The sequence below is a fragment of the Protopterus annectens genome, chromosome 5.part0 (genome assembly GCF_019279795.1).
Source record: "Protopterus annectens isolate FY-2018-M chromosome 5.part0, PAN1.0, whole genome shotgun sequence".
NCBI classification, from domain to species: Eukaryota; Metazoa; Chordata; order Ceratodontiformes; family Protopteridae; genus Protopterus; species Protopterus annectens.
The window spans coordinates 332,051,348-332,072,604 of NC_056735.1; positions in this window are offsets into that span (position 1 = coordinate 332,051,348).

Genomic DNA, 21,257 nt, shown 5'->3' on the forward strand with positions numbered 1-21,257 from the left:
AATTTCATATGCTCGCAATTTAAGTAGGCTAGCTAAATTTGTTGCATCGTTCAAGCCAGGGAAGGTAGTGGCGTCTAATTTAATCTGCCAAAACAATTTTCTAAAATCAAGATAATCTTCCCATGGTCCACCCCTAGGGTTCTGTGGGACTTTTTCAATGAGACAAAATCTAAAATCATGTCCATTGTTTTTACTGATGTGTTTGAATAAAGCACTAGTGTTATTCTGGGTTCTTATAGCCCTAAGATGTTTGTATACCCTGTCTTTAAAGTGCCTTTTGGTTTTACCAATGTAGAACCCCTTACAATTAATACACAGAGCTGCATAAATAACTCAAACAGTGCTGCAAGAAAATCTACCCTTGGACTTAATACCTGTGTGGTTAATAATAATCTTGTCTGTGTTCAAAATGTAAGAACATTGTGAACAAAACCCACACTTCCTTGTGCCTAACCCACCATTACTTGTAATGGGATGAAATTCCCTCTCCTTTAAATTTTTGATGGTAGCCCCTCTCCTGTAAACAACCCTAGGGTATACACCAACCTTACTCAGAATAGTATCTTGTCCATAAAAAATGCTCTAATACTTCTTTAAAATACTGTATATCTCATTGTGATCTAAAGAGAAATTTGTAATGAAGGAACAAACTTGTTAGTAGTCTACTTCCCCAAGAGCAGTGTTATTAGTCGTATTCACTGCATAAGTATTGTCTAAAAGTAACCGGCACAATTTCCCATCTAGTCTCATATTTGAAACCTCACTAATGACGTTGTCAATTAATTCCAGAGGATATCCTCTAGCCAAAAACATAACCTTTAAACAATTAATCTGAGTATGAAAATATTCAGTGCTGCTAACCATGCGTGAAATTTTAATAAATTGACCTTTAACAACTCCTTTCTTGATATGTTCAGGGTGGCTACTCTGATAGTGTAATAGACTGCTGCTATATGTAGGCTTCCTGTACAAATCACAAACAAAGGAAGCGTTGGTCAAATCCTTCTTATAGTAACATCCAAAAAGTGAATTTCATCTACACTATACTTTGAAGTAAATCTTAAAAACTGTCTTGTACTGTTGATATAGATAAAAAAATTGGACACTTCTGCTGGATCACCATTCCACTCAAAGAATAAATCTTAAATCTATAAAGATTATATATTATAATTCAGTAACTCTTAAATCTATAAAGATTATATATTATAAATCAGTAAATAAAATAATTAAAAAATGTATATGTTTGCATAATATATGCAAAGCATTATTTATATATCTATATCTATCTATCTATATATATATATATATATATATATATATATATATATATATATATATATATATTTATATGTATAGGTGTATGTATATGTATGCGCGATAAAATTTATGACAATCACATAAGGGTTGGGAGGGTGGCCTAATGGTTAAGGTGTTTGCCTTACAAACACAAGGTGCAACGTTTGAGTCTCACAAGGCCAAATTGGATAGACTTAAAATGGCTCACAAGGGCAGTTAGCTTAGTACTAATCTATGAACCTATGAATAAGCTGATAAGCCCTGCATCATATGCATATTCTTCTGCAAACATACCTCTCAACTGTCCAAATTTTCACAGAATCTCCAATGAGATACGTTTGAGTTTCAGACCTCAAATCCTTCAGAAAATGTATGTCAACACAAACCCTGTTACTCTAGAAACTTTTAAGTTTAAAAGAACAATATTTAAAATCTGTCCCTATTTTTGGGCCTTTGCTCCCCTCACTTTGTCAGACTTTGTCCAGATTTCCTGCACTATGAGTTAGAGATGTATGTCTGCAAGACTGTTTTTCCTTTTTTTTTTTTGCAACTCCATGGAGATTACATGGGTTGTACTGACGTTTTTGGATGTGTAACTCTCCTAAGCCCTCCACTAGCTGATAACATAGTTATTCAACATCACTGAGGTGATCACCCTCCATACTTCCATACTGGGGTCACCAACTGGGTGCAGCAGGAGAGTGAGCCTGGGAGCCTTCACTGTTGCTAACATAGGGCTTGAAACAAATTTAAGAGGTCCTATCCCTATGTTCAGGCATCATTCAAAAAACAATTGTGAGTTATTAAACATTGGCATCTTTTTACATCTGTCAACCTCCCTCCTGATAAAGTGACACTACTTCCTCATGGTATGATAACCAAAAGTATAAACTGTGTTTCCCTAAAATACTGGAAAGCATTAGATCTGCTGAAAAGGTAATACAATCTGTGATGTTACTGAAACTCCTTACTAAAATCCTCATGGTCTTCCCATTCATCTAGTCCAACTGCCATTAAAGAGTCTTGACCAAGGTCCAGCAAAAATTGATCTCTTGCTTCACTCCAGCACATTCCCATTATCCTTCTCTTCAAACAGAAGTGAGCAGGCATAGCCTGGTAATAATTTTCCCTGACAGCTTCTTCAAGTATTTGAGCTGAATAAATGAACCCAGGCCTGGGTCATTACCAGGATTTCATCCCTATTTACCAATGTTGCTGGATTGCTCTGCTATTCTTGCAGAGTTTGGCACATACTATTGGAACAGAGAGTGTCTGTGAATATTAGTGTTGCCTGCTAGCAGTCCTTGGCAAGGTAAACATTTCACAGAGAGTACGATTCTGAAACACACCATGTTAAGGAGTTCCATTAGTGATGTATGGCATTGGAAAGCTAAAGATCTGTCATCTCATCTAGGATATCCACTTAAGCCAGATATATCATATCTGTAGTATTCATAGGTTCATAGGTAGGTACTAGGCTATTGCCCCTAGGGCCTATATAAGCCTAGCCAAAAGGTACCATGGCTTTCACCACCCAAGAAAATTATTTTTCTGTGCCCCTGTTGAGCAGAGCCACAGAAGTGATCCCTGGGGTGAATTTCCTATCTCCCATCCAATCATCAAGATTTTTCTTGAAGAGTGCTAATGAGGAGCTTTGTTTGATATAGACAGGTAGTTCCCTCTGGCATGTTCTGTTTATTGTGGTGACAAGGTTTAGGTCCCTAGAGCATGTAGCTCGGAGGGATTGGGATTTCTTTAACTCATTCCCTCCAGTACAGCTCTTTTGATTGTGTACCTTTAACTCCTAGTGGGCGTGGCTTGAGCCTTTAAAAAATAAAGTTATCACCTTATAATTCTAACAAATACTCACTGACATAGGTCAAATATCAATACAGTTGTGTTTGCCATCATGTATGCTTCAAGATAAAATATTCTGATACCTTGTACAGGGCATGGTTGTGGAATTATTAATGCAAATATGAACAAGCGATATTTGATGCCTAGAGGAGCAGTAGGAGGTAACTGCAGATGCCCCTGGAGGTGTCACTCAGATGCAATGAGTTAAGTGGAGCATGTCCAACAGCTCTGGGTTTGACATAGCTTTGTATGTTAGGCAGTGATCGTCTCTGAGTAGGTGATACGCGATGGAGTAAAGCTGGAATTTTTTGAGACGGTCTGCTTAGGCCAGCTGTTTGAGGCCGGTAATTCTCTCTGCAAGGTATTTCTGCGGCCTTTCCAGTTGTTGTAGATGTCTTGTGAGGTACATACCAAAAGGAGTGTTGTACTCTATAATGGGTCTAATGAGTGATGAGTAGAGGGGAACAATGACCTCTTTTTTCCTGGATGAGAAACCTTTTGTGATGAGGTGTGCCACATAGAAGGATTTCCTGATTACTGTGGCGATGTGATCATCAAAGGAGAGACTACTGCCCACCTGTGTCCCAAGGTCTCTTATCACACTTTCGGTGTTAAGTAGACTACCGCCTATGTGGTAGTTCATGGGTACAGAGTTTTTACCAAAAGGGATGACAATGCACTTTTTGACATTGAGCTTGAGGCCATGGCTTTGACACCAGGCATCTGTTTCAGTGATGCCCTTTTGTAGGCTGTCCACATCATTAGGAGTTTTAATTATGGCTCCTAGTTTGCAGTTATCTGTGAACTTCATGAGCCAAAGACCTTCTGTGTTAGCTGTACTTCAGAGAAGTAAATACCAAATAGGAGAGGACCCAGGACTGAACCCTGTGGTACTCCACTTGTCACTGGTCTGAAGTTGGATTTGGAGTCTGCTACTTTCACAGTGTGGGTTCTGTTAGTGAGCCAGTTGGCAACCCATCTTGTGACATAGGGATTTATACCTAGTTTAGTGAGTTTATCTATAATTCCAGATTGGGGGATGGTGTCAAAACCTTGGCGAGATCTAGATAGGCTGTGTGAACCACGTTACCTCATCTACGGCTTTGGTGACCACTTCAAAGAAGTCTATCAGGTTTAGGAGACATGATCTGCCTTTTACAAACCTGAACTGAGTGGGGTCCAAAGTTTGGAGACTACCAATGTCATATTTTATAACTTCCATGATGATACGTTCCATAGCCTTGCAGACCAGGCTTGTCAGGCTAATGGGGTAGTAGTTCCCGGGGTCCATAGTAGCTCACCCTTTGTGGAGTGGGATAGCCATCACTGTGCACCATTCAGTGGGCACAAAGCCTGACGTGAGGCTATCGTTGAACATGGCACTTAGGTGGGGTGCCAGTTCATTCTGTAGTTCATGTAGAATGCAGCCTGGGATGTTGTCAGGTCCCATGGATGCTGTGTTCTTGGCTTTGGAGAGTGTTTTTTTTACCTGTGCAGCTGTGATTAAAGGAACTTTGCATTCTTCCGGTATAGAGATGGGCTCTTTAGGGGTTGAGAGGGGGTTAAAGTTAGCACTGAACCTATCTGCCAGGATGTTGGCAATATCAGTTGGTTTTGTATATTTACTGCCATTGTGCTGTGTAACTCAGAGCAGATCTGAGTGTTGCCATTGAGATGTTTGACATAGCTATGGAATGCTTTCTGGTTGTCTTTAGAATCAGTGGTGATTTTGTTTTCGTAACTAGCTTTGGAGGATTTTATGAGGGATCTCAGCTTCTTATTGAGGCTGACCAGGGAGTTCCTCCAACCATGGGATTTTACCCTTTTCTGCAGCAGTTTCTTTCTTCTGTTGTAGAGTTTGTTTATGGCAGGGGACCACCAGATTGGCTTACTTTTTTTGGAGGATAGCATCTTGGTTCTGTTAGGGATTGCATGATCCATGCACTCGTGTAAGTGCTTATAAAGTGCATTTGTGTAGGATTCAGCAGTTGTACCTCTATTGTTCATCAGCCTGGGTGTTGTGAAGTTTGCCACTTCTGTCTTAAGAAACGTGAAGTTGGCTTTGGAGAAACTTTTTTACAGTGGTTTCCCTAATGGGGGGTGGGGGCAGGATGTGGATGTCTAGGGTGATTATCTTGTGGTTGGATCTGATCAACGAGGAATTGACCTCTGATGTGGAACACCGGTTGCCCATGTTGGTAATGACCAGGTCTAGGATTTTGCTGCCCCTGGTGGGGGCGTGGATAAGTTGATCCAATGCACTGGAATTTATGAATTCCAGAAAATATTGAGCACAAGAGTTGGTACATGAGTAGTTTTCTCAGTTAATGGTGGGGTTGTTGAAATCACCCATTATTAGGGTGTTAGGTTGTACCCTAATATTTTCCAGTGTATCAAGAAATGAGGAGTGGGAATCCTGGGGAATGGTAAGGGATTTGGAGCAAGCTACAATTTGGATTGTGGTCTTGCCCAGAGTTAGTTGCACTTGGATAATCTCGGATTTATTATGCTGAGCAACTATCCTGGAGGTGCGGATATCCTTAATGAATATGGACACGCCTCCGCCTTTAGTGTTTTGGTCCAGGTTAGGTGGCCGAAAGTTGTTGTATGAATTATGTCCTGGTAATGCAGGGGTGCTCTCTGGAGCCTTGAACCAGGTCTCTGTCACTGCACAGATGTCGATGTTCTCCATTTTAAGAAGTGCCTAAAGGTGAGTGCATTTTGAGGTTTAGACTTCTAGGATTGAGTAGCATTACCCTCAAATTTTGCTTGCTTCTACCTGTTATGGTGGTGAATTTGTCATTTGAACCTTGCCTAAAAAAGGCACTATAGGGGTGGAAAGAGCCTTAGCCAGTATCCAGAATCCCAAGGGCGACAGGTGCAGGCCATCTCTGGAAAAGCATCGTGGTTTGTCAATCATGTCATCCCAGGCAGACAAATACTGGATCCTCTTAGAATGACAACAGGGGCTTATGCAATTGTTGAAGTCAATCATTTTGTCCTTGTACTGTTGTATCATTCTGGGTGATGGCAGGATGCTACTCAGGGCTAGGGTCATACCTGCCTGGGCTACAAGATCGGAGAACTCCTCCATGTCTCTTTTCATGTAGTCCAGGGAGGTATGTCTCAGGTCATTCACACCAACATGGACAATGATGGAGTCATATTTATACTTGTTGTACAGTGACCTGAGTGTGTGCTTTATGTGGTGAATCTTGGCATCCGACAGGCAGCTGACAGTAACTTTCTCCTTGTTTAGCTTGGTGAGTGGAACATCAGTGTGCCTGACTATAGAGTCACCTATGACTAGAGTGTTGGGTACGCTGTTATGCCTTATGGGCTGTGATTGAGTGGCACACTGAGTTTGTGGGTTATGTGTCATTTGGGTTGTGTTGGGGGGTGGATGTTGCTTGTGTTTCTGCTTTGGAGGTCCCTTTTGCTTTTGCAGATTTTTATTGAGAGCCTCCATGAATGTAGGTGTGCATTTTGTGTTTCTATGTGTGTGTTTTGGTGGTGTAGGTTTTGAGGGACTATGTGATGAGTGTGGAGTGGTGCAAGTATTTACCTTCTCCTCTTGACTGTCTAGTCCAGTCTTGGGTGAAGAGGGCTTTGCTTCCAGTTCGGCTATTTAAGTGCATCTCTCACAGGTTGTAGTGTTGGGTGGTAGGAGGAGAGGGTTGTCTGTGGACATGAGGCAATTCCTGCATTGCCCAAAGATACCCATATTCATCAGGTAGACAGGAAAAAACAGCAGGAGCTGAACCTTAGACATGCCTGGATAGGTGCTTATTTATTAAGTACTAAAAACTGTTTTCCTCTAGACAAGTGAGGAAAGTTGAGTGCTGTAGTAATTTGTAGCTTATTTAGTGCTTATAATGAGTTCTGAACAAGTGCTGAGCTCAAAGAAACAGATTTGAGTGCTGAAACTAAACAACTAGCTAGTTCTAAAAAACAAAATTAAACTAGAAGGCTTCCCTCCAACACAGAAAGGCTTAAGGGCTCAGAAGCTTACAAACAGTCCTGGATACAGCAAATGTGTATCTGGACTAGACTACTCACAGGAAAGGCAGGAAACAAGCTTAGATTTTTTTTTGTAAAGTGGAAAGGGGAAAGGAGGAACAGAAACTAAGTGGGTTGGGCTTCTCAAATGTTCTCCCTGGATTAGGTAGAATGAGGCAATGACACTAGACTGGGAGGAGTGACCCAGATCAAATCTACAGTAGGGACGGGCAACTGCAAAGCAACCAAGTATAAAAACACGATACCAATAGGGAAAGAGGGTTGGAAACAATATGATACACTCCTTGGCAGGAAATCAGAACAAAACCCCCAAACAGGTGCTTAATAAATGTAGACAATTTCCAGTTAATACCTCACACACAGTGAACCTAGCTAGAAAATTATGCAGCAGACAATAAAAGTGCTATAAATAACTTGTAAAAATAAGCAAAAAACAGGATACTTAATGTTATATATTACAGATCCGAGTTTGCTCAGTGCCCTTCCTCTGATTAGCTCAGTGTAAAATGGCAGAAACACTCACAAGTTAACTTCTTAGGTAACAGAAAGTTGAAACCTGAAACAACTTTAAAAAAAGCTCAAAAGAACCAATAAGGTGCATACTCCAAGCCATAGTCCAGGTAACCCCAATCAGCCAATGACCATAAACAATCCCCTCTCACTGAACTGCTGAATGGCTTTTGTTAAACTAAGATGGCCTTGAACATGTGCTCAGACACACAGCCTCCACAAACAACTAAGCCCAAAACACAAGCCTAAATATGGACAATGCTCCAAATACCCACACTTCTTAGGTTGAAAAAAAACTGCAGAAATGTTTATCACAGCAGAAAAGCAGCAGTGAGACTTTAAATAATGTTTTAAACAGATAAAGGAGCAAGGAGACTCTAGAGAAAGCTTTTAACTGCAAACAAGTTATATGATACACTCCTTGGCAGGATTTCAGAACAAAAACCCCAAACAGATGCTTAATATATGTAGACAATTTTCGGTTAATACCTCACACACAGTGAAACTAGCTAGAAAAGTATGCAGCAGACAATAAAAGTGCTATAAATAACTCGAAAAAATAAGCAAAAAACAGGATACTTAATGTTATATATTAGAGATCCGAGTTTGCTCAGTGTCCTTCCTCTGATTGGAGACATATGCATGTACATGGTTAATGCCTTCACATAGGGAGATAGTATTGCTGCCTGATACCAAGGAATGTCTACTTATCTGTTATATCACATTTGCTGGGCTATAACACTTTTGTGGTTTGTGTTGTATATGTATATGACTATAAAGCTCTTTTCATGTATTGTTACTGATAAGGAACACTTTTGCAAGGAAGCCACAACTTATGTATTGTGATACTTCATATATTTGTGAGGCTTTCCTTTACAAATGATTTAATGTCAATGGCAATATTTCCATTGTGATTCTTGTTGATGGCATCTTTTGTGAGTACTGATGCATATTTTACCATATGTGCATTTACCATAGTTATGTCATGTTTTTACTATAGAAAACTTTTTGAAGTCCTCACTGTCTTTGATAGTAGCCACATACCAGTACAATATGCAAGTAATTATTGCAAATCTATGTGATTACGTAGGTAAGTAAATCATTGTGTCACTATGGTGTTTAGAGTATTTTTTTCTGTTTTATATCTATATCTATATCTATATCTATATCTACATCTGTATCAATCTATTTATATAATGTTGGCACTTCAAATGCCAAGTGCTGACAAGCTGAAAAAAAAAGACCAAAAACACAGGAGAGAAGTGAATCTCAAAAATAATTTTTCTCCTTAAAATGTGTTTTTGTAAGGGGAAAACCCCCTCAATATCCTCCATATGGGGGGGTGGGGCTTGCCTTCCATCCGACAAAATTATATATATAACAACTCCGAGATTGCCATACCTCAGAGGAAAAGGAATATTCTAAGAAATGGCATCTCAGACTTGATATATTTTAGTCCGATCTTTTTTCGGTCTCCATATTTCAGGACTCAGTCTAGTGGGTCTTTACATTTGAAATGGTTACATATATATGTATGTATATATATATATATATATATATATATATATATATATATACATATATATATATATATATATATATATATATATATATATATATAGGTGTGTGTGTGTGTGTGTGTGTTTGTGTGTGTGTGTGTGTGTGTGTGTGTGTGTATGTGCATATGGGTAGCCTGCATTTGGTCTAAACTGTTCTTGACTGACATCTGTTTAATCAACCTCTTTTGGTTGGTCGACTAAACAGATGGTCAACAAGTGTATGAGAGACTGCACAAATCTCATGGTTGGGGAATATGTCCTTTCCCTGATGTTGTGGAATCTTGGAGTTAGTGTATATAATTAGCAGGGTGTGGGGGGTACAGAAGGCTTGCTCTCCTGCAAAAAAATCATATGATTTTTAGATATTATGCTAAGAATCACATGTACTAAGGTTCTTCTCAGAGCATGCATGGTAGCATGTCAGTGTTTGGTTTGTTGACCTTTTATGGTCAGTATTTAGGAGACTGATGTATAGGTTACATGATTAAAATGTACACATATACTTATCTGCATGCATACATATTGATTCCATTAATTTCATTAGATACTCAAAATGTCAAACCCATTTGTTGCCGACATTTTATATCAAAATGTTAACATTTCAAAAAATGCTAGTAGCTAGTTGTGTGAGATCAAGGTAGAAAGAGCTATGTGATTTTGCCCTTTCCCCACTATAGTGCAATCTTGAAGTTGGTAGATATAATTAGTGGTGGGGTATAGGTACCTCTGCATAAAAATGTTTTACTATTTTTTTTGTTTGGTTTGTTTTTTTGTGATTCTGAAGTTTAAAGTTGTAGGTTTGAAGTTTTGGCATTTACACATATATATATATGTATATCTATATCTATATATCTATCTATCTATATCTATATCTATTTATATATCTATATCTATATCTATATCTATATCTATATATATATATATATGTGTGTGTGTGTGTGTGTGTGTGTGTGTGTATATACACACACATGCGCACACACGGGTTCAGGCGCCTAGCCAGCGAGACATTCCCCTGTGGTACATTTGACTGGGGACACATGCCTGAAGTAACATTCAGCTGCAGAGAAATATGGCTGTTTGCAAATTCCCTATGGGCAAACAAAAGCATACGCTGCCATGCCCACAGTTTCAGTAACCAAATGCACAGGGGGAAAACAATGTCCATAGTCCCCATGGGAACATGAGACAGTAGGCAATATGGCAGGCATCAGCAGCAGGCTGGCCAGAGGGCATGTCAGTGGCAGTAAAAATGCAGTGCACAATGGGCAGTTCTTTTATAATTGGAATGTGTGGACACTACCCCTTCACAGTGGCTAGGGAACATTACCTAAAACACATACTTGAGCATAAATGTGACTACAGTATCCTGCAGGATTTCCTTCATGCTGTAGCACACTTCTACCTGATGTAGTTACATAAGTATGTACTGTACACTGAGCACAACACTCATTACTTCTTCTGCCACCATTCGTTTGGTTATTAAAGCTGTGAGCATGGCAGGGTGTGCTTCTCTTTGCCCACAGGGAATTTGCAAACAGCCATATTTCACTGCAGCTGAATGTCACTTCAGCCATGTGTCCCCAGTCAAATATACCACAGGGGAATGTCTCGCTGGCTAGGCGCCTGAACCTGAATTTACCATTGACATTGTGGTCTAGGTTTTGGCTAAAAAGGTAGTAAAAATCAACAACAACACGACTCGGCATGGTACAATAAAAGCAAGTAAATGAAAATAAAAGTACTGTGCCTGCAAGGCTTAAAATAAAACCAACTTTTAATACACAAGAGAACAAGGTAAAACAAAGTAAGTGCTTTCACGGTTCTCACACCGCTTCATCAGACATTCTCAATACAGAAAGAAAGCAATTAAATAAGATTACAAAGGAAAAATCAAACCAATAAAAGACAAGCCTCTAATTAAAAGGACTATACTACTGTTTCAGAGGGCGTGCCTTCAAAAAAGGTTTTAAAGTAAAAACACCATTGAGACCTGGAGGTCTCTCTGCATTAAGAAGCAGTATCCATTTCTGTTCTGCTGCTTCTGTACGATTGCGTAGGTCACCACCCCTCATATCTAAGTCTAAAACCTGAAGTACAAAAAATGTAAAAACATGTGTTACCCCATTTTCTAAAGTATGCAATGCCAAAGTATTACTTTCTTTTTTATTCCTAATGTCCCTTTCGTGCTCTAAAACCCTTTCTTTAAGGGATCTATTAGTTTTACCTATGTAAAAAACATGGCATAACTGGCAGGAGGCAAAGTAAACAATGTAAGCTGTTTTACAACCAGCATAAAATCTAACATTATTAGTAAAACCTATGTTGGGGTGTGTGTATGTCTGGAGGTACTAATATATTTGCAAGCTGAACAATTCCTACAGGGAAAGGTGCCAGTCCTAGTAGACTCTAACCTATTGTTAAGAGAGGAAGATCTATAACAAAGATGCAAATCTTTTTAAGTATTTTAATGTTGAGCTACCCCTTGTTCCAACTATATATGGTCTACCGAAAATCCATAAGAACTTGGTTCTACCACCCATTCATCCCATAGTTTCGGGTAGATGGTGGTGCACGGAACCCTTGTCGATTTTTATAGAGAATACTTTGCATCCCCTACTGGAACAATGTGACAGTGTTTCGAAGGATAGTAAAACCTTTTTGGAAAGACTTCCTGTTAAAATGTTGGACATTGGTAGGTATTATATTTTTGTTACCTTAGATATTGAGTCTTTATTTTCTAGAATCCCCAATGACTGAGGAGTGGATAGCATTAGGTCATTCCTAGCTGAGAATAATTGCTTTACAGGAGACATGGTCATACTTATTTGCTCTCAACTTGATATGCTGGAAAATAATGTCTGCATTTTTGAACATGAATTTTTTCTGCAGAAGGTTGGAGTGGCTATGGGCATTGCTTGTGCAAATAGCTACGACAACCTAGCACTTGTACAATGGGAAAAGACTTATTTATTAACATGTGAGAATATTTATTTTGATTGTGTCCATTGGTATGTTTGTTTTGTGGACGATATTTTTTTGTTATGGCTAGGGACTGTGGAACAACTAGAAAGTTTTGTTGAATTTCTACATCAAATGACTAGTTTCCCTAGATTTACACATAAATATTCTGCTGAAAATATAGATTTTGTGGATCTTTAATTGAACAGGTCTGACCTAGCTAACCTTACTACTAGCATTTACAGGAAACCTACACGGAAAAATGTTTTTTTACATAAAAGAAGTATGCACCATAGACATATCCCTTGTAATGTTTTGAAGGGCCAAGTGTATAGATTGTTATGCTTGCACAACGATGATCAGGTTGCACATAAAGCCCTCGAATTATTGAAACAGGTATTTTTTGAGAGGTGCTATACTGGTCCTGAGATAGATGCATGTATCTCAGTAGCTTGGACACAGAGGGAAGGTAGGTGTAAACCTCATTTTGAGGCTGGTCAATTCAGTAATGATCCAGTTGTGTCGCCAGTGGCCAACAGAGAGATTTTTAGGGTTTCATTACAATATTCTAGTGACATCAGCAATTTTTGTGATATCATTAAGGGCAATTAGCCTAGTAATAATCTATGAATCTATGAATCTATGAATCTATGAAACTTCTGAATTGTGTACCAGAACTCAGAGGGAAGATTGGTGAGACACCCCATTTCTCTTTTAGGAATAACAAGTCCTTGAAGAAGTATCTTTGTTATAGATCTTACTCTGTTAACAATAGGTTAGAGTCTACTAGGACTGGCACCTTTCCCTGTAGGAATTGTTCAGCTTGCAAATATATTAGTACCCTCCAAACATACACACATCCCAACATAGGTTTTACCATTAATGTTAGTTTTTATGCTGATTGTAAAACAGCTAACATTGTTTACTTTGCCTCCTGCCAGTTATGCCATGCTTTTTACATAGGTAAAACTAATAGATCCCTTAAAGAAAGGGTTTTAGAGCACCAAAGAGACATTAGGAATAAAAAAAGTAATACTTTGGCATTGCATACTTTAGAAAATGGGGTTACACATGTTTTTACATTTTTTTGTACTTCAGGTTTTAGACTTAGATATGAGGGGCGGTGACCTACCCAATCGTAAAGAAGCAGCAGAACAGAAATGGATACTGCTTCTTAATGCAGAGAGACCTCCAGGTCTCAATGGTGTTTTTACTTTAAAACCTTTTTTGAAGGCATGCCCTCTGAAACACTAGTATAGTCCTTTTAATTAGAGGCTTGTCTTTTATTGGTTTGATTGTTCCTTTGTAATCTTATTTAATTGCTTTCTTTCTGTATTGAGAATGATTGATGAAGCGGTTTGAGAACCTTGAAAGCGCTTATTTTGTTTTAACTTGTTCTCTTGTGTATTAAAAACTGGTTTTATTTTAAGCTTTGCAGGCTCGGTACTTTTATTTTATTTTCATTTGGCTAAAAAGGGTGAACAGGTAAGCCTAGTTATAAAATTAAATCATACAACAAATGAAAAAGCTGTGTAGTATAATTTTTGTTAACTTAACTTAAAATGAACTTCTATTCTCTATGCTGCGTTATGCAGTATTTTCTCAAATTCAGTCTCACATAGATGGTCATAGAAAACAGTAGACATAATATCTAGTATAGCTGTACCACCATTCTCATTTTTGACTGGTTGATTCTGTGCCTTCCTCAAAGAGTGACAGCTCCTCTATTTTAACCATGCTCTGCAAGGGATTGTTGCATTTTGCTGCTCTCAGTATTACCAAAATACCTAGTGGTCCTAGTTCTCTCATCAAGTATTAAAACGTTAGCCCAATTTACAAATAGCTTTTGCTTTGCAGTTATCCAGATCAGATGGACTCCTATCCAAAATCACATGGAAATGGAGTGTCCCTTGAAATTTTTCAAATATTCTTCAACCACTGTGAAAACCAAATAATTTCCTACTACTTTCAAAATATTTTTGAAAATATCAGTATTTTTGGAAATACAAATCCCTGTATCACCCAACAAATATACCAGTTAGTGAGACAAAGGGCATGGTCTAGTTTATAGCCAAACCAAACACTCATCTCATTTTCCCTTCACTTCATTATATTCCACCTCAACAGGAGCACAGCTCCCCAGTCTTAACTCATTATGAACCCAAACCAATAAAAACAATATGAAAAATAAAACAAGTATTTCTTGGAGGAGGCAAGATCTATCTATAATGATTCTATAATCACACAGCTACAGAGGAAGAGGAAAACACAAGACAGTAAACCACTGCAAGCATACAAATAGAAATTGCACTGGCAAAGATTTTCTATGAAAAGTCTGCTTACCTTTCAAACTGGGAAATTCATATCAGTGAAACTGAAATGTCGTCTTGTGTGTATTTGTTGACTAGTAAGTTTTCCTACACATCTCAGTAACTTAATTCTGTTAGACTATAAAACGAGTCTAAACCCCAGGTCAGAGCAATAAAGATCACCTGCTACTAGAACAAACAAGTGTTTTTATTCAATGAGCCCAGGAAGACCCATAACTAGATCAGCTAGTGATGTGGACAATTCCCAGAGTAGCACCCATGTTAACCCAGAGTTGAAAAAAAAGGTTCTTCAAAGTGTAACTGTGCTAGCACCTTGCTATTGCTACAGTTGCAAATGCACTATTAACAGTTAAGCTTATAAATGTATTAATTTATTCAGTCACAATATCAACCATGGCTGATTGAGTGATGGCCATTATTTCAGTTGGACCCAGCTAATAATTCAATTCTGTTGAGGTGCTGTATGATCACTCCCCTTAACAGCTTGTGCCCTGGGCAGCCACCTTCCTTGCCATGGTATAGCTACAGCACTAAGCCCAGGAGGTTCTGAAAAAAAGAATAAGTACATTAACTTGCAAAAGTTAACTTCCCTCTGTTGCCCTTGTTTTTCTTTATAGCAAGTTGTGTAACCCTACTACCAGTATAAAGTTCTTCTGTCAGCAATTTCTAAGTACATCAAATTCCTTCAAGTTACCACAGCCCTTTAACAACCCTATAGCAAAACATTACTTAATAAATGCGATTTAACAAGCAAGTCAATGAAAACAGGAAATGGGAACGACTACAAAAAAGATTAAAAAATTACTGCCAACAATAAGGATATTAAAGTGAACTTTATTGATAAAAATAAAATCACAAAATTGAGGAATCAACAAGGAATATAGAAAATATTTCCAAACTTATAACTGCATATGAAGGTTAATAACAACACACAATAATGACACCAAGTTAGACAATCATTCTGCAAAAATACTAATTAGTAACTCACAGCATCCCAGCTGTATAACTCTCAGTGACACACAAATAAAACACCTAGTCCTTATTCAAAAAGTTATAAACTGAAGCTATAGGTTAGTAGAAGAATTAGCCAAAGGTTCCCAACAGAGATTGTCATAACCCATAAGGGTAGAGAGGTAGTGGGTCTTGTTTGCCAACAGAGCATCTTATCTTTTCAGTGGGAATTAATTTCTTAGAAGCATTACAATTCATACCTATATGAGCATGGACAACAGCTGAGAGTTGGAACACCCACCCCCCCAAAAAAAAAAAAAAAAATTCTCCTATCTCTTTAGGAGAAGGGCCATTGTCCATAAGAAAGACATGTTTAGACAGGGAGAGTGAGAGTTGAAAACAGCTATTTACAATAGTATTAATCATGTTCCAAATATATAATTTGTCCATCCCCAAATCTTGTGGAGAGCATTGCCTGCTTCTGAGCATTTCACATCGCAGACTGGATTGGTATTCACATACCTTACTTAGCATATTTTTGCAATATGCGTCATACCAAAATTAGACTTTTTCACCTGCATAAGGCTTGTGTCTTGCTTTGTGTAGGCCCATAACTGCAATATACATCTGTTAATTAGAGTTCTGACAAAAACATTCATGCAGTTTGCTCAAGTTGTTCACTTATTTTATGTATAGTTGAGGTAATCAATAGATTATAAATATGAGATCATTATAGCAATGCTTTGAGGTACACCAATGTAGGATCTTCTTTCTTTGACCTGCCCCAGGGGAAAAATAGATCTCATATAAGAATATCAGAAAGTTAAATCCTTCCAAAAGGAGGATCATGGAAGCCCCCAGGGCTCCTGCAGTTAAGAGCAGGTTATGAATTCCTGAGCACCTTCCTTAAACTGAGCCAAATCCCCTAACCAAAGTATTCCTGCTGAAGCCTATTCTTCCCTTAAAAAGAGTATGACATCTATTTTCAGCTGCGGGCAACCCGATAAAGGTGCAGAAACCCCCCAGACGTATTTATAAGGGAGCACGTTATATAACTTCTTCAGGCTAAAAAAGGCAGTGTAAATACAATGCATTGCTTCAAATCACTAGAATGTCTAAGTGGATATACTCAATAGTCATCCTTCAAGCTGGGCCTAAATAGGTAGTGGTCCTTGATACTCAAGTAGAGCTGTCTGTCACTTATTACAGGGGGTAAATACTGAAAACTATAGTTCTTGTGGTACAGTGTTTGATTCTCTCCGCTCACATTTACTTTCTGTGCTACTCTGAGCATGTCACTTAACCTGTCAGTGCTTGGGGACTTCTGAGAATTTGGACTAGGCTCCTTAATGGTCCTCTGGACTGCAAACCTAGTAACTGTTTATCAACTGCAGCTACATACTTAGTCCACTCCAGCACCCTTAAAACTAAGTACCAAGTTGGGAAACTTTCTACAAATTTTTTATGTTGCTTCCTTTTACCATCCCAGATCAAAAGAGATTTAAGCCTAGCAGTTTTAAGGAGGCCTTGCTTATTCCATGTGACTGGGATATGCCTAAATAAGCATAACAACAAGAGAGATATTAGAAGTGTAACTGGTTCAACTAACACCTGGGGTAATACTATGAACCAGCACCCCATCCAATCACCCCCTCAACTCTTCAAGTCAAGAGAGAAAAACACACTTCATTGTAATAAGCCAATCACTACATTGTATGATCAGCTAATTACAATTAGATCTATGCCCCCCTCCACCCCAGCTCTTCCACTGAAGAGCCAAAAAAAAAATCCTTCTACTGGGAGACACATGACATGTCCTGCCTCCCTCCTGTCCCAAGTATTCAGGTCCCATTTCTGTAATCTGCCACAGACCCACTATGAACATATTTATTAAGTTACAGTTTTTACCCTGCTTGCACAGAGTAGTATGGTGCTCATGCATTAGTTTAATATATATATTATTTTTAAACTGTAGCAAACAGCTTGTAGCAATCAGTTCCTACAGTTATAAAAAAAAAATGGTGGCACCCTGTGTGGCAGCTGCGGCTTAAAATCCCTATAGAAAAGTGTACTATCTGTTTTGCTTTTCATTGGATACATCAGAAAAATCAGTTTCAGAAGCAGGAAATGAAGGTATGATATGCTACAATGCTGAGAATCTACTTGAAATTTGATCTCAAATTTTGCCGTGCTGTATGTATGATGAGCTACTAACAGTGTGGCCTGTAAGCCTAATGTACTCCAGGAACTACTACAGCTAGGCATTTTGCTAAAACATGGCCAAAAATGCACAGATCTGGCTAAGCGTACATTCATTGCCCCTGGCAGATGCGTAAAAAGGAAAAGAAGTGAAAGACCAAGAAAAAGAGGCAGCAGAGTAAGAATTACAGCCAGACTGAAAGTTAATCCACACAAGCCTGCATTTTCTTCCTTACTGCTGGATAATATACGCTCTCTAGAGTGTAAGATGGATTACTTAAGGCTGGAACTTTCTACACATACTAAGGTGAGAAACAGTTCTTTATTTGTGTTCACTGAAACTTGGCTTAACCTTTAACATAAATGACAGCACAGTAAATGTAGAGGGAATGACATTATTTGGTGCTGACAGAATTCATTCTCTCTGTGGAAAATCTTGTGGAGGGGGGGTGTATGTATATACATGAACAACATAACTGCAAGGTGGTTGTATCACACTGCTTAGAGAACACTGGATTTTTGTCTCTAAAATGCAAGCCCTATTACTTGCCTCGAGAGTTTAATGGAGTGAGCAGAACAGCTATTTATATTCCACATAGTGCAAACACCAATGTAGCACTTGTCACTCTATACCAATCTATAAGTGACCTCCACAGCAGTAACCCAGAGTTTGCCCATGTAATTGCAGGTGACTTTAACCAAGTCAACCTGAAATTGGTACTTCCTCACTACCATCAGTATGTGAACTTTGCAATCAGAGGGGAGAATATACTAGATAAGATTTTCACCAACATAAAACTGGCATATAAGGCAGGACCTAATCCACACCTGGGCAACTCAGATCATCTTGCCGTCATGTTGTTTCCTGCATGCAAACTACTGCTAAATTCAGGAAAACCATCAAGGAAGAAAATAAGGTTATGGCCTGAGGGTGCAGTCACAGCACTGCAAGACTGCTTCAAGAGTATGGACTGGTCGATGTTCAGGGAGGCAGCCACAATGAATCACCAAACAGACCTGGAAGACTATTCAGAATCTGTATATGTCCTACAATCTCAAAAAGTGTGGATGATGTGACAAATAGTAAAGACATCACCATACATGCAAACCAAAAACCATGGTTGTCTAGTAAAGTGTATGAGCTTATAAAGGCCCATAATTCAGCATTCAGATCTAAAGACAAGGATGCTCTAAGGGTGGCCAGAACAAACCTAAACAAAGGCATAAAAGAGGCAAAGAAAGCCTACAGAAGAAAAATTCATGGTCACTTTAATGACCAAAGGGTCTCTAGACATCCAAGAAAAGGCATACAAGCCATAACTGACTACAAACCTGTATCCGTCCTGTGTGATAACAGTACAGAATTCTTAAATGAACTAAACAAGTTTGATGCAGACAACAAAACTGTGACAAATAAACTACCTGTCAGTCAGGATGAGGAAGTGCTATGCATCAGCACAGGTGATGCACTAAAAACTTTGAAACGAGTTAACCCAAGGAAAGCAGCTGGTCTGGATAACATTATGGGCAGGGTTTTCAGGGACTGTGCTACACAGCTAGCATTGGTACTCACAGACATTTTCAATACATCACTGAGATTAGCCATCCTACCGAGATGCTTTAAGAACATAACTATCATTCCCTTGCCGAGGAAACCACAACCAGTAAGTCTGAATGATTATCGCCCAGTTGCTCTAACATTGACAGTAATGAAGTGCTTCAAGAGGCTGATCAAGGACCACACCTCAGCATGTATACCTGCAACATTAGATACATTGCAGTTTGCCTACAAGTCATGTAACCTTGACTCACTGGACACTAAGGACTGTTATGTCAGGATGTTATTCATCGACTTAAATTCCACCTTTAATACTGTCATCCCCCAGAACTTAATGATAAAACTAATCCAACTGGGGATCAATACCCCCTTGTGCAATTGGATACTAGACTTTCTCACAGACAGACCCCAAAAGGTATGTGTGGGAAATAATAGCTCTAAAAGCATAACTCTGAACATGGGTGTACCACAGGGCTATGCCCTGAGTCCTATACTATTCACCTTGCTTACAAATGACTGTGTAGCCAGACATGATTCCAGTAGAATTATCAAGTTCACAGATGACACCACAGTCATAGGTCTTGTCAGGAACAGCATGGAAACAGTATATAGGAGTGAAGTGGGACATTTGCTAGGCTGGTGTGACAGCAACAATCTGCCATTGAATGTCAGCAAGGCCAAGGAAATTATTGTGGATTTTAGGAGGTCTCAGGCAGTACATCAAACTTTGGAAATCAAGGGAGTAGCAGTAGAAGGAGTCAAGAGCACTAATTTTCTGGGTAAACACATATCAGAGGACCTGTCTTGGTTGGCGCACACCAACCACACTGTCGAAAAAGCACAGAAACATTTACACTTCCTACGGAAACTGAGGAAAGCAATCCTGTCACAGAGAGTGGTAACAGCAGCAGAAAGAATAATTGACTCTCCACTGGCATCCTTGGATGACTTACATGAATCTCGATGTATTGGAAGAGTTAGAAAGATAATAAATGCCTAAATATACTCACCCTGCTTGTAGTATGTTCTCCCACCTTTCCTCAAGTAGACATTATTGCAGCATGCACTGTAAGCCTTCCAGGCTCAATAGAAACATTTTCACCTTATCCATCAGATTGCTGAACTCAACAACAGGCATGCCAGAAGCCATTCTACTCTTTCAACCAATTAACTGAATACTCTCTTGACTAATCCACTAAATGACATACTCTCATGTCCATTTATTCTAAGATCACTTCTACTAGTAGCATATCTTTTTGCAATATGCAAATCTTCATCTGTTCTGAAACCTGAATGTGCAATACTCTATGCAGTGTTTTTGCTTCAATATATCATTGCGATTAGCCATCTATTTCAAGATGCCAGAATTATTTCAAGATGCCAGACCCCATGTGGTCAGACTCAGGCATATTAACATGAAATTTCTAGTCCATGCAATATCTACTTGTGCAATACCCTAAATGGCACATTTTTATGCATGTAATGTCTTTAAGTGTCTGCCCTACTATTACTAAATAGTAACTGTATGTATGTATGTTTCTTGCACTGGGAACGAAGGAACATAATTTTGTTTAGTTGCACTATGTGTAGATCTAAATGACAATAAAGTTTACTTTGACTTTAACGACAGTTTATACCTTGCCTGCACAGAGCGCTACAACACACATGGTTTAAAGAAAAAAAATATTTTTAAACTGTAGCAGACTGCTTGCTACAAATGTAGGAAACAGTTGCTACAGTTTATATCTTGCCTTCAGGGAGTGCTATGGTGCTCATGGTTTAAAGAAAACAATTCTTTATAAACTGTAGAAAATTGCTTGCTACAATGTAGAAAACAGTTGCTACAGTTTATGCCCTTTTGCATGGAGCACTACAGTGCTAAGGTCTTACTTTAAAAAAATATATATTTTTTTTACTTTTAAACTGCACCATTCTGATCGTTCTAGACCACACACAGAGTGTTGCAGTGCACAAGATTGACCTCAAATGTAACACAGGAATAGTAATGTAGACCAACTC